Source organism: Crocodylus porosus, unplaced genomic scaffold (assembly GCF_001723895.1).
Source record: "Crocodylus porosus isolate Cpor-Errol unplaced genomic scaffold, CroPor_comp1, whole genome shotgun sequence".
In the NCBI taxonomy this organism is placed as follows: domain Eukaryota; kingdom Metazoa; phylum Chordata; order Crocodylia; family Crocodylidae; genus Crocodylus; species Crocodylus porosus.
In genome coordinates, this window is record NW_017728907.1 from 12712591 (window position 1) to 12726245 (window position 13655).

Sequence of the window (13655 nt, forward strand, 5' to 3'; positions counted from 1 at the left end):
TCAGCTCGAGCCGCAGAGCTCCTGCTCCTGCGGCAGCCAGAAGGGAACTGTGAGTCAGGCTCCGGCCTAAGCTGTTTATAAAGGCCTGGCCCTGCCCCCTTCTGGCCATGTGACCACCTGGTCGCCCTGGTAACCAGCGCCTGAGCTGCCCAGGTGATTGGCAGCTCTGCCAATCACCCTCACAGTCACGGGGCACCTACGTGACTCCGTGACAAATGCCTTCCTGTAAGTATGTTGATGTATGGTGTCCTAACAAAAAGCCAACAGAAAAGGAAGCACTGGGAGAAGAGGGAAATAAAGCAGTGAAACCACTATGAAAAACACTCTGTAATCCTTATATTCTGCAAAAGATATGGGAGCCTGACAGTACTAGGTTTTGGATGTTTCCAGATCTACCACCACAGGTTCAATCTTCCTGGAGAGTTGATCATGAAACAGCTGGAGTTCCCAGAGACTGTAACAAACAAAACAAAAAAACCCCAAACCCCTCAATCAAAGTGGGAATCTTGTTTCCATGAAGCTGTGGTTAATGCAATACTATAACACTTTTATGCATTAAATTGGGTGTTTACTTCTCCCTCTGGACATGATAATGTCAAGCATTTGTGGAAGGGGGAATTACAGTATGTTTATTTATACATCCTAACTTATTGTAAATAGAAGAAACAATATTAGAAATAAGATAAAGTAGCAAATCCTATTTGGGGGCTGTGGTGACTTAGGATGCTACTTGTGGTTTATGCTGTGACCAAAACCTTTAGTAAATTCCAGTGCTACAAACATAGAATTGGGTTTTTTTCCCCTGGGGATTTTTACATCTGAAAGCTAAACAATGAAAAAAAGTCATTGTTTCTAAAATACGATTTCCTGAAGTTTAACATTTAAAACCCTATTCAGGAATCTATCTGCTTGTTTGATTTTAAGGGGGAGTTGAGCATTTTTCTCACCCTCAATTTCCCTTTCATCTCTGATAGTCTTGTCTGTGTACATGCTAATTCTCACTGTGTTAGTTCACCTTCCACATCCAGAATGACTCCATAACTTTCTGGTCTCTTCTGTTCTCAGTTGCTTCTATATAAAGTATTTTCATGCAATTCTAGAAGCTCCTGCAATTAAATAATTTAAGAGGAACAGGATAGAGTGATAAAAAGTCAAAGGATTCCAATAACATCATGGTTGGGTTATGACCTTTCACTGTTGCCTGCAATCTACTTACTTTTTTCTTTGCTATTTAATTCCCTTTGGAAGTATAAAAAAAAGCATTGTTGTGCGATTGTGTACAGATCCAGCACAACAATAAAGCAGAGACAGTCATCCCCTCTCCCAAGCGAGACACACTTTATCTATTCTCAGTGCCATGCCATGTCATTTCCATCTCGCTGCTCAGACCAGGAATGCCATTAAGAAACTAGTCCTGTCTACTTGCTGCTCCTTTGTGTAAACCCAAGCCTGACAGAGTAGATTTCTTCAAGAGGTTATGAGAGAGGTCTCAGGGGTTCAAAGGACAGCCTGAGGGTGGAGCTGAGGTATGCATCTGGACCCTTGTTAGACATCTGTTCCCCTTAATTGTTGGCCACATGTGCATGGGTAGGACTGGTTTCCTGCTAGGCTGAGGCTGGGTGGTCATATGGACATAGTTGAAGTCCCAACCCTACAAATGCTTTGTTCTTCTGAGGAAGAAATCCAGTAACTTTCTGTGGAAAAAAAGAGACTGCAACAGAGTCAAAAATAGGAGTCATTACTTCCTGAGGAGCTAAAACTGACTGAGGTGCAACACGCCTTTGAGACAGGGAAAGGAATGAAGCTGAAAGCAACTATAGAAAATGTATACCCTCATACTCAGAATGCTGCTTCTAACTGTTTGATTTACAGCTACTTGCTTTGGTTACATAAAGCTCCCATTGCTTTTAGCCTTTCAGGGCTTACAGAGCTGCAGACTGGATTTCATGCTGCTTCAGCAAAAATTGTTAGCTCAGCTTCAAGAGCAAAATCTTCATTCCCCGTGATAATGTGAATTTTGTCAGGAACACAATCTTTAGAGCCCAAGTTTAGGTGAAAGCACCGGTAGTCGGTAAATTGGTCTTTTAAGTTAAAAAAAACCCTTTGATATGGCCTCAAGGATAGACTAAACAGAATTTCATAGTGAGGAAATTCACTGTTTACAAACACGAGGTAATGCACACAGAAAAGAAGCATGCTATTTGTATACACAGCTGTGTCCTAAAATAACTGTAATCACTCAGGCCAAAAAAAAACCAACAAAAAAACCCAAAAAACAGACCCCATCAAGCCAGTAGCAATAGCTTGGTATGCACCAGCAGTCAAAAGAAATTATGATGCAATAAGAACAGAAAATATCAGGACCAGTGCTCTACACCAGGGTTACTCAGCTGTTACTCGAAAGCCTCTGGAATCTCATCCAGGTGCCACTCCTCCCAGCACTCTGGTCACAGCAGTAGCCAGGCCCTTGTGCACCCTCCCTCCTCCAGCTTCCACTTCCTGTCCCCACTTCAGGGGTGCCAATTGTGCAGCAGGACAGTCTGCAGCTGGGGAACTAATGATGAAGCCAGGGTGATATCCATGCAGCATGCAGCCTGGGGGGAGCCCATGGCTTGTGCTGGCATGGTCCACCCAACATGCAGCCCCCTGCTGCTTAGAAGTTGAGCATGGGCAGCTCTGTTCTACACCACTCCACCACTACGCTTTTATATCTTGTCCTCCCTGCTTCCTCATCCTTTACTGCTCTGATCCTATCCAATGCCCCAGCTTGCCTCTCCTGTTCTTCTCCACTCTCCTACTTCAGCTCTGTCTCTCTGCCTATTCACCATACCACACCCTCCCTCCTATTCTCTCCCTATACACAGACTTTAAGCTCCTATTTCTCTCTCCCTTTAACTATTCAACCCCATTTGTCCTGTTCTCCACCCCCAGCTCTACCTATGATTCCCCATTTCTCTGCATGGCTCCTCCTTCTGTCTCATGCTGTTCAGCCACCAGTGCATGAACACCATGGGTAATGTCTACATTGCTAGTTAAGGTTGACCTTCTGGCTTTCCTCAAGAACATATGTGCTGACCATTATAAAGACAACCTGGGCAGCTGTCCAGTCTGACACCATGGCTTGAGAATATGATCATGTCCGTTCAGTGGCATTCCCAGTATATTTCTGGTTCTGGCACACACAAGTGGGAGTAGGCTTATCTGGAAGCTTTCTTCCAGACACTCACTGGAGACGTGTCATCAGCAAACCTCTACAGCAGCAGTTCTCAACCCCATTTTTAGAGCCCATGTTGGACTCAAGGCCCCTTCCCCTTGGAAAATGTCAGCTCTTAGCTTTCATTTGTTTTTTTACTACAGAGAAATAACAGATCAATTCTTATGTTGCAAAGAATTCAGAGAGATCACAACAAGTCTGGATGTTTCTGACACTCTGAATTCCTATTTGAAATCTATGGGTTTATCTTGTGAATCATATGTAGGAATATGCACATCTAACAGTGCGAATATTGAGCATCAGCTCTTGGCACCATTAAAAAGTATCCTGCAGCACCCTGGCTGAGAATCACTGGTCTGAAAACCAAAGAAATCTCTCTTGATTCTTAGTTTGGTTCCTTGCATCACAGTTACTCTTGGCAATATGGGCAACAAGGGTATGGAAAGCAGTTCTATCAGTTGTTCCATCTTCAAGCTGAAGCATACTTAGTTCAGATGGAGACTTAGAAATTTGCTGCAAATACCAAACACTCTAATGACCATATACAAATAGATTTTTTCACAGGTTCATAATGTGGCCAAATTTAACTGAGTGTCATAGGGATTGTAGGAGACAGCTCCCTGCTGAAGTCAACACTTACTCCAAAGCATTGAGGAACTAAAGCTTCTCCACAAAGTATTTGTAAGAGTTGTTTTTCTTCTTAAACTGTGGGTAAAACAAACTTTCTTTCCTCAGGTTTTAACTGAAAATTAGCCTGAACTAGAGGCCTGACATGGAAAATTTCAGTAGAAACATAAATGTGGTAAACTAAAGAGCAACTAAAAACAAGGTCTTAATGAACAATAAACTACTATGCAGTTGTTAGTTGTGCCCATCACGTGAGGTCACATGCATCCAAATACAACTTCATTTAATAGGGAAATCTCTGTTATTTCTTAGACAAAAAATAAACAAACAAACCTTTCAACCATCTGTAAATGGGAAACTTCAAAGTGCTATTTGAATATGGTATAGATCCACTGTAATCTACACCAGAAGGTTAGTACACAATTTCTGTGTATATTTTTCACAAAGGTTTTTGAAAATAGTAAGACAGTAGGAACCCAAGCTCCTTCCAAAATTATTTTAAAATACATTACTCTTATACAAATACCAAGAACACAGAAAATTGAAAAAGACTCTTTTTCTGAGTAGTATATTTCAGTTTTTCCTTGCAACAAGCATTTAGTAAATATTCCTATTCCACTGTTAGAGACATTTCTTTGATGCATCATTAAATATGGCTTCATTATTGATCTGTTGTAACAATTTGGAATTTATCCATCCATTAGAAGCATTTATTTCACATAAAACATCCTAACTATGGTTGTTCTCATTATGCAAACAAATGACTAATCCTCCAGACTGTTACTTCAGTTCAAAAATGCATTTAGAGAATTTTAAAGACTTTCCCTGACATGTAAAAATTAACTATTGCAGTTCAAAGGCACAACTGTCTGAGCCCCCAAGGCCTAGAACAGACTCCCCACAGAGGTGGTGCAAGCACCTACTCTCGACACTTTTAAGAAACGTTTGGATGCTTACTTTGCTGGGATCCTTTGACCCTAGCTAACTTCCTGCCCCTTGGGCAGGGGGCTGGACCCAATGATCTTGTGAGGTCCCTTCCAACCCTAATGTCTATGGAATATATGAAACTATCTTAGCTGAAAAGGGATCAGTTCATCTACAGGGGCTCAGCTGTCTGTAATGCAGGGGTAGCATTAGGGCTGAAGGAAAGAAAAAAAAAGTGAAGAATAAGAAAAGTGTTAGCAGACTATAAGGCCTCATAAGAATTCTACTGCCTAGGAAATATGCATTTATGAACAAGCTTGTCTATATATTGCCACTCTGATCTGCCTTCTAACTTCAAACTAGCACGGCTACCTACCTCTTTCTACCCACGCTCATCAGAATGAAGTCAACTACAATCAATCTACAGGTACGCTGAGATATCTTCTCTCTGACTGTACCTAAGCTTTGTGGAGCAAACACCCCCCAGTTTGTCTCTGCTGTAATGCAGCAGCCCAAGCCCTTCCCCTCTGGTTACAAACTCTGGCTGCTGGATTCACCTGGTCTCCTAGGTAACAGGGTTATAAATTCCACAGGGAGGGCAGAGCTCTCTCTGTCTTTGTTTAAGACTTACCACTGCTGCAGGTCATGTGACAGGTCCTCTCACCTGGGAAGGTGATGTCATTTGGAAACACCAATCAGCAACCAATGGCTTTGCTTTTGGTGGGAACTTTGTGATGAGGTCACAACAGTGGTATACAACAGCCCCTCTATGACGAAGTAGGGGGAGACATGTAGGGATATTTACACAGAAACTTGGATCTCTGCAGCTCTCTCAGGATATGGAAGTGAGTAAATTACCAGAAACTTAACTAAAAATGTAGTTTACAGTAATCTAGAAGTGGATCAAATGGCAATCAGGCCTGTTCTGTTTGTGTATTATTCTGTTGCTACTTCTCTGACTTGTACCCCTCTCCATGCCTACCCTCTCTACCCAATAAAGCTATCTACTATAGCAAGCTTTGTGGTACATGCTTGAGAGGGATCGGGCATGCTTTTATGCCCCCTTTGCTTGCCTACCTAAGGGAGGCTATTTCTGTGCTTCAGGTTAAAGGAAGCACCCCAAGATTTCTGTAAAAGAAATGTCAAAGGACTATTCCTATGTAGGAAGAAAACTTTTATGGGACAAAAATTCTGTTTTTCACTCAGTACAGTTTATGATTTTGCAAGACTGTTCCAGGAAATCAAAATGTCATGGACAGAAGCACTTGACTCTCTGAGACAGTCTGAATTTGTCTAATCCTTTCGTCTGAGATGAAGGAGGTGAAGTCTATCATGGGAGAATAACTATTCATTATGATAATGAAGTCAAGTTTATTAACAGTAAAAATATATATTTGAACACAGAGAAGATTCCAGGATGCACTTGTAAAAAAATTCAAACAAACAACTTGGTTAGACTATCTCATAGGACGGGTTGTCATCTGGGGGTACATGTACTCCTGGGGATACTTGGACTGATTCAAGAGGGTACGCACGGGCAAGCAGGGATGGAGCACCACTGCCTCCCAGGAGCAGGGCCGAGGCAGGGCAAGGTCAGCAGTGCCCCTCTGCGGGGTAAGGAAGCTTGCATGCAGCAGCTGCTGCCACACACTAACCCAGTAAGCTTCCCCACCCCACAGAGGGGTGCTGCTACCCTCACCCCAGACCAGTGAGCTTCCCTGGCCCACACCTGCTTCTGGGAGGCAGTGGCACTCCATCCCCGCCCACCCATCCATGTGCCATCCTTGCCTCCCTGCTCCATGTTCGACTGTGTGCTACTCCCTTCCCACCCCACTTGGTGTCCAGCTGCACACTACCTCCCCACTTACTTGGCCTCTGGCCACACAGTCTTGGAGGAATTTATAACCATTGGCCCTTGTTTTTCCTTGGGGATAATCAATAAAGTCATACTGATTTACATCAGCTAAGCATCTAGTCCTATGTCACATCTTTCATATGGGCAAGCAATACACTGGCTAATTCAGTCCAGTGCACAACTATTACTATCATAATTGGAATTAATAGGTATCCTTGTTGGCTGTCCTGGGCAACAGACTGTTCTGGAGATATGAGCTACCCTCTCTCTTCCACCCTGGGAGAGAGTACTTCAAGATCAATGGTGAGCCAGACTGACAGGGAAGTGTGGGGAAGTTTCCATTAACTGCTTGCTCTGTACTTGCCTGTGCAGCAAAAAAGTTGAGCACCAGTAATGTAGGACACCTGCCACTCTCTGATTTTTAAATTTTAGACTTTCATTTAATAAAAAGGACCAAATCTGCAATTTGTGAAAATCAGCACGGTGTCATTGAAAAGAAGGGAAGAACTCCTGTTTATACCAGGTTCCCAAAATTTAGAGCTTTGTGACTGTAAAGAAATTTGTCTGAACTGTGGACTTGAGCGTCACTAACTTACACCCAGCAAGAATGTGCCTGATGATAATTCTCCATGTACACCCAGTGCCTCCCACTGCAGATGATTCAGACATCAGAAACAGCAGTTCTGAGAAGTATATGCTCCTAATTCACATTAGCAAAAGTGCTGACTCTAACACATAATTAAGGGAAAATGAATGCTGATGATTCTTTTTGTTTTCATCCTTCTGACCAGAAAACACAACACAGACCAGAGAACAAGAGAGGATTTAGGTCAATCTACTCCTACCAGCTCATCGATACATTTTAAAAGTACTGATTCTTAACCCAGGGATGATCCACCATTACACACAGACAATACTAGATGAGAGAAGAGAGGAGATTCCAACAAACTGTATCACTGCTCAGAAAATGTCTTTGTTCATTTGTTTCTCTCCCTTTGAAGTTACAAGAATTAGTTGCAACAGCCCACCAGAGACCTCTGAAGGCCAAGATAACTAAAATCAGCTTGGGAAATTTCAGACCTCTATTCAACCTCAGCCTGACTGAGATTAACTCACAGTTGTAATGAGAAGAGGATACAAGGAAAAGGTTATCCTATTCATACTGAACTAAAATAGGTCACCAAACCAACAGTTAAGCTTCCTAACTGAGGCTGGAGCACTTGCTGCATTTATCCTTAGACAAGCTGCACTTGTATTTATCTTGGAACGAAAATATCCTGGGTTTGATGTGTACACACATAACCCTTCTAAATCAGGGTTTAGTGAGTGGATGAATGCACTGCTGCTTTTCTGCCATTGATTCAATAATGCAGTCAAAATGGCTGAACATTAGGCCTGTGCAAAGCAGCTAGTATTCACTTTGGATTCAGATTGGGCCAATTCAGGGGACAGTGATTTGATTCGGTGATTCAAATCACTGTCTCGAATCTCGCCCACTCTACCAGCCCTGCCAGTCCCAGGATAAAAAGTTAGTAGTTCATATCCCATGAACCTTTTCAGGATTTATCCCAGGACAATGAACATGGACACCTAGATGACTGCATTTTGTCTGGAGATGAAATGATTTATGTAGGGCCAAATGAAATGTGTATTTGTAAACCAAGAGTTTATGGCTACTCCAAGTTCATTAAAATATATTCGAAACTTGAGGACAAAACCTCTCTTTGTGTCATCCCCTATGCCATTTTCAACGACAATGGGATTCAAGAAGGAACTGAGCTAGGGGAACTGGTCTCTTGACCAGGTATGGTAAGATGGGCCCACACATTGCTATACTGCAAGGTTTCAAAAGACCCTAGCCTACAAGTTCCAAGGGTACCAGGGAGTAGGGGTGAAATGTAGGGGGTGCATATGGGTGCATGTGCACCCCCTGAGCGTGGCAGTGCACCCCCTACAAAAAGACACTGTCAGCAGCACCTGTGGGTGGTCACCTCTCACCACCCTGCTGCCAGTCTGCAATTCCTGCTAGCCACTGCCTATGCTGTGGGTGGCTGCTGACCCATGGTAGGTGCTTGCCACCACCCCGCCCATTTCCGACAGCGCTGGCTGCGGGAGCTTGCCTGCTTAGCACAGCCACACTCTTGCTGCTGCTGTGCCCCCCCCCAGCTGCCAGGGGCATGAATTGTTCATGCCAGGGAGCACCCAGGACAGCAACTCTTGCCCACTCTGATTTGACACAGGAGTTGAGGAAGGGCAAGAGAAAATAAAGGCCATCTCTTCAGCCCTTGGAAGACATCCCTCCAAGGTATTAGAAGGCCAACAACAAAATCCACAGCAAAAAGGCCTACGGCATGGAATTAGGAAGGCACACTGCTTCATTGAGGGAGTTCCCAATGAGGCCAGAGGAAAAGGACACTACCTAGAACAGGGATATTAAATTCATTCAGCCCTGGAGGCTCCGTGAGTGGTTCAGGGCTGGTCCATGGTCCCAATCTGACCCACATATCAGCTCCAAGCACCACAACTAGCACACAGGGCTGGTCCAGCATGGGCACCTCATCCAGAGGACACCCTGGACCAGGCCTGAAGACAGGATGTACCAGGCCCAGTCCAGGTCTCACTGCATGGAATGCCCACACCAGAGAGGCCCTATGCACTGACTGTGGTGCACAGGGCTGGTCTCTGGTAGAATCGGTTCATATCTGGCCATCACGCAGGGCTGCATGCAGCACACACCCCATGCTGGACCCCTGTGCTGTGCCTGCAGTGCCAGACCCCATGCTCAGAACCATGTGCCAGGCATACCAGGCCAGCATGCAACAGCAGGGTTACATGCAGGGCTGCATGCTGCAGGCAACATGCAGGGCTGGGGTCACTGTGTGCCACAGGCACTGTATGCGAGGTAAGTCTGAGACCCATGGGCTGGATCATGGAGCTCCATGAGCTGGATCTGGGCTGCAGGCTGTATCTTTATCACCCCCGGCCTAAAGTAAGTCACAGGATACAAGACAGAAAATAAAAAAGATAAAAAAGAAGAAACAATGGGCAGAGGTATGAGTTTACCCTGAGAAGCATCTGGGATGATAAGGCATGTCCCTTTAGAGCCATTAAACCCGAGCAATATCATTCTTTGATTCTCTACACAGACCAATGTTAGAATGATACAGGTTTCTTTCCTAGTTTCACAACACGTGTTCTGAAAAACCTCAGTGAGTCATAATGACCCTTTGCAAGGACAGATACTTGTCATGGCAATATGGGGTAGCTCAGTATTTGCAGTTTATGGGGTAATGCTTCCACTTCAAGCTTCTCAAACAAACTAGCATATATGAAAAATACCTAGGTATGCCTAAATATAATTTTAAAAACCTGGAGAAGCTGAAGCTGATTTAATAAGAAAATAGGTATAAAAACACTAAATCTAACGTGTTTATTTTTAACTATAATGAAGTTCCAAGAGAGTATGATTTAAGGAAAAAAACTGATTACAGCATCACTGTATTCATTGCAAAACCAGTCAAGTTCCTCCAGATTCAGACACGTGCCACTGAATGTACTTGGGGCAGAATCTTTTAACATTTTTTTTGAATCACAATGCAGAGCAACTATAACTTAACAAATTAAGAACAAACAAAAATGAACTAACCCAGGGGTGGGCAAAATGTGGCCCAGGAGCCGGATGCAGCCCACCAGTCCATTCTATCCAGTTCATAGAGCCTCTAAAAAAATTAGAAAATTAATATTTGTCTGCCCTGGGCTGCCTGTCATGTAGCCCTTGCCAAAACTCAGTAAGTGGCCCTCTGCCCAAAATAACTGCCCAAAAAATAAACTAACTAGTCAACTAACAAAATTAATACAAACAAAGGAGGATTGAAGGTCATGAATAGTAAAGAGCATGTCAGAGGGCTTTTTATACATTTGAAATAAATTAAGTCTGCAGGGCCTGATAAAATTCATCCCAGGGTGCTGAAGGAACTTACTGAAGAAATCTTGGAGCTATTAGCTATGACAATTACAAACGTATTGAAAACAGGCAAAGTCCCAGAAGGAGAAGAGCTAACCTAGCACCCATCTTTAAAGAGGGAGAAAAGGAGGACCCCAAGGTCAGTCAGGCCAGCTCCTGAAGCAAAGTATAAAACAATCAAACACAGAACGTTAGACAACTGGCTACACCTTAGCGTTGCTAAGAAGGATCTGGGGATTTCTGGAGGATCACAGGCTCAGTATGAGTCAGCAACTTGACGAACTCATAAAGAAAAGAAATAGAAGTTTGCAGAGCATTAAAAGGAATACTGTATGCAAGATACAGCAAATGATAGTACTTGGTACTGGTTAGGCTTCAGCTGGAGCACTGTCTGCACCTATGCTCCTACACATTTAAGAAGGATATAGAGAAACTTCAGAGAATCCAAAGGCAAGCAACAGAGACATAGTTAGAATGTCAGTTGGATGAAAAAAGGTTGAAAGAACTGGGGCGATTCAGTTTGGCAAAAAGGGAGACTAAAAGGGGATATGTATTACATTATAGTTATACACCGTTGTCATAGATTTGCTCCAAGACAAAATTACTTTTGGGGGTTCACCATGTGGCATGCATAGATATTTTCTCAAATTAAGTTTGCTGTTGCAGTGTCTAGTCTCTAACTGTAGTTAGTGCAAAATTATGTTCAGGTTTATTGTTCTCATATTTGTATATTTATAGCTTTTAATATAAACATGGTTTTGATTTATCTTTATATTTCAGCTAAGATTCTGTTAGTAAGGTAGTGATTAACTTGAAAAGCCCACACCTGTTCACACTTAGAAGAGTCAGTAGCTGAGAATTAACATTGGACTTGGCTTGTGCATTGGTCCTCCATGCAGACCTGCATAGGAAAACTGGGCTTGAGTCTAAATTAAAACCGAAGATGGTCCCAGAAAGAAAAAAAGAGACACCTAAGAGTCTAGCTCCTCGCTCCCAAGAAAGAAAGGTAAACAGGCAAGAGTGGGCAGGAGGTGAGTGAAGTTTGCTTTACATTCTCTGCTTTCCTTTATGTTTTGCCTTCACATTTCCTGGTATAAGGCACTGTAAATGCTTGCAACCTAGAATTTTCTGAAAGATGAGAAAAAAACCAAGACCTCGTGCTGTGCTAGCTCCCAGTGAAGCATGTTATGCTTTGGACTCTCAGCAATGGAAAGCCTACCCAAACTGGTAATGGTTCAGCATAAGACTCATCCTCACTCCATGTGGGACCTGGCATCCAGCCAGCCACCTGTGTCCCAGTGATTCAGATCGTCTCTTCCACTAGCAAGGTTACTGCAAAGATCTGGTAACCTCTTAAAATCTGCTAAAAGTCCCAGGGAGTATGGCAGCTATACTCTTCTCAAGAAATTCCATTAAGAAAACAGATATTCCATTTGCTTGGGGCGGGGGGCTCTCAAATAAAGCAAATAGATAAAATATGACAATAAAATAAAGAGCAAACCCACACAAGGTGAATTGGACCTTTTCATTTCAACACTGATGTATCTCGCTCATGATCATAGTAGCAGAAACACTGACACCTGTTTTCAGAAGGTTGCCCAAAGAGTAATCAGCCATTGAGGTGTTTTTGACTGGGTGGATGAAGAAGGCCCAGATCCCTAGGGTTTTGAGATTATTCATCCTCTCTCCCCTGAAAAATGGCTAATTTTTTTTTCCATATTGCAGCTCCCAAATAATTTCCCAACATCATCTTTTTTATGGCTTTCTTTGCTGACATACTTCTAGCCTTTAATCTTTCTGGACTAAGGCCTAGATTGAGACCTCTGTAGGTAGGCTACATAGCCCAGGCGCAGCACTACTAACTTCGAAATGCTGCTTATGAATTAGAGTCAGCACTAGCTTGGGTGCCTCTTCAGCACGTTTGACAAGAAGACCATATGAAAGGCAGTTGGCCATAGGCTGGCAGGTAAGTTTAAAGGGTAGGGGAGTGTGGGACTGCGTAGAGGGACTCTGAAAAAGATGAGTAGCAAGATCACAAAGCTTGAAAACAACTGTGCTAGGCCATTTTCAGAACATATGAATTAAATCACTGTCACTATCTCTGGTAATATGACAGAATACAAGTGCTCTGCAAATTGGACAGGATGTTTATAGTGTCTGAGAACTGTTCCGATGTGGTATTTTGTGTTTGAAGTATCCTTACTGCCTACCTTTTGAAATAAAGCGTGGGTAGGAATGAACAGGAAGAGTGGTAGTTCTCAGCCTATGGGAGATCTCACCCACGATCTTGTTCTGTCTAAATAAGGTGAATACTTCATTCAAGTTTAGACTTTTTTTAGATTAGACTGATTTTCAACATCCAAGAGCAGCAAGTGGGATGCTTCAAAGAGAACATCAGAAATTAGAACAAAGTTTGCTATATGTAGCTGTGAAAATGGTCCGAAGAGGTAGAGAAACAGTAAAAGAAAGGACACTGCAGCCAAAGATCTACTTGGCCTTGATTATAAAAAGTCTTGCACTGAACTTCCAGTCTAACATGGATGAACAGTGGCAGGTAGAATGTCATGTTTAGCATCACAGCAGCCAAATACACCATAGTCCTGATTGTAGATTGATAATCTGTCATAATCAGAGAATCAGAAAAAATAGGGCCAGATAGGACCTCAAGAAATCACTTAATCCATCCCCCTCCCCACTCAAGGCAGGACCGTCTGTCTAAACAGAGCATGTTGACAAACCCCTCATCAATCTCATTCTCCCTGCATCCTAGATCAGTGATTCTCAACCATAGTGCTGGAGAGAGAAGCAGATGAGATAAGCAATTAAGATAGGCTCAGGTTTGTCCCTGCCTGGACAATCCCCCACCCCTACTGCCTAGCCGCTGTGTAAGGAGATAAGCAGCTATAATAATATAAATACATTTTTTAAATTGGGTGCCACTCAATTCACAAAAGTTATGGAGGGCTGATTGAGTCCAGTGGAGGGGTGCCTCGAGTTCAGGTAGGGGTGAGTCCAAAAAGGCTGAGAACCACTGTTCTAGATAAACAAGTGGCTTAGGAACCAAGACTTTG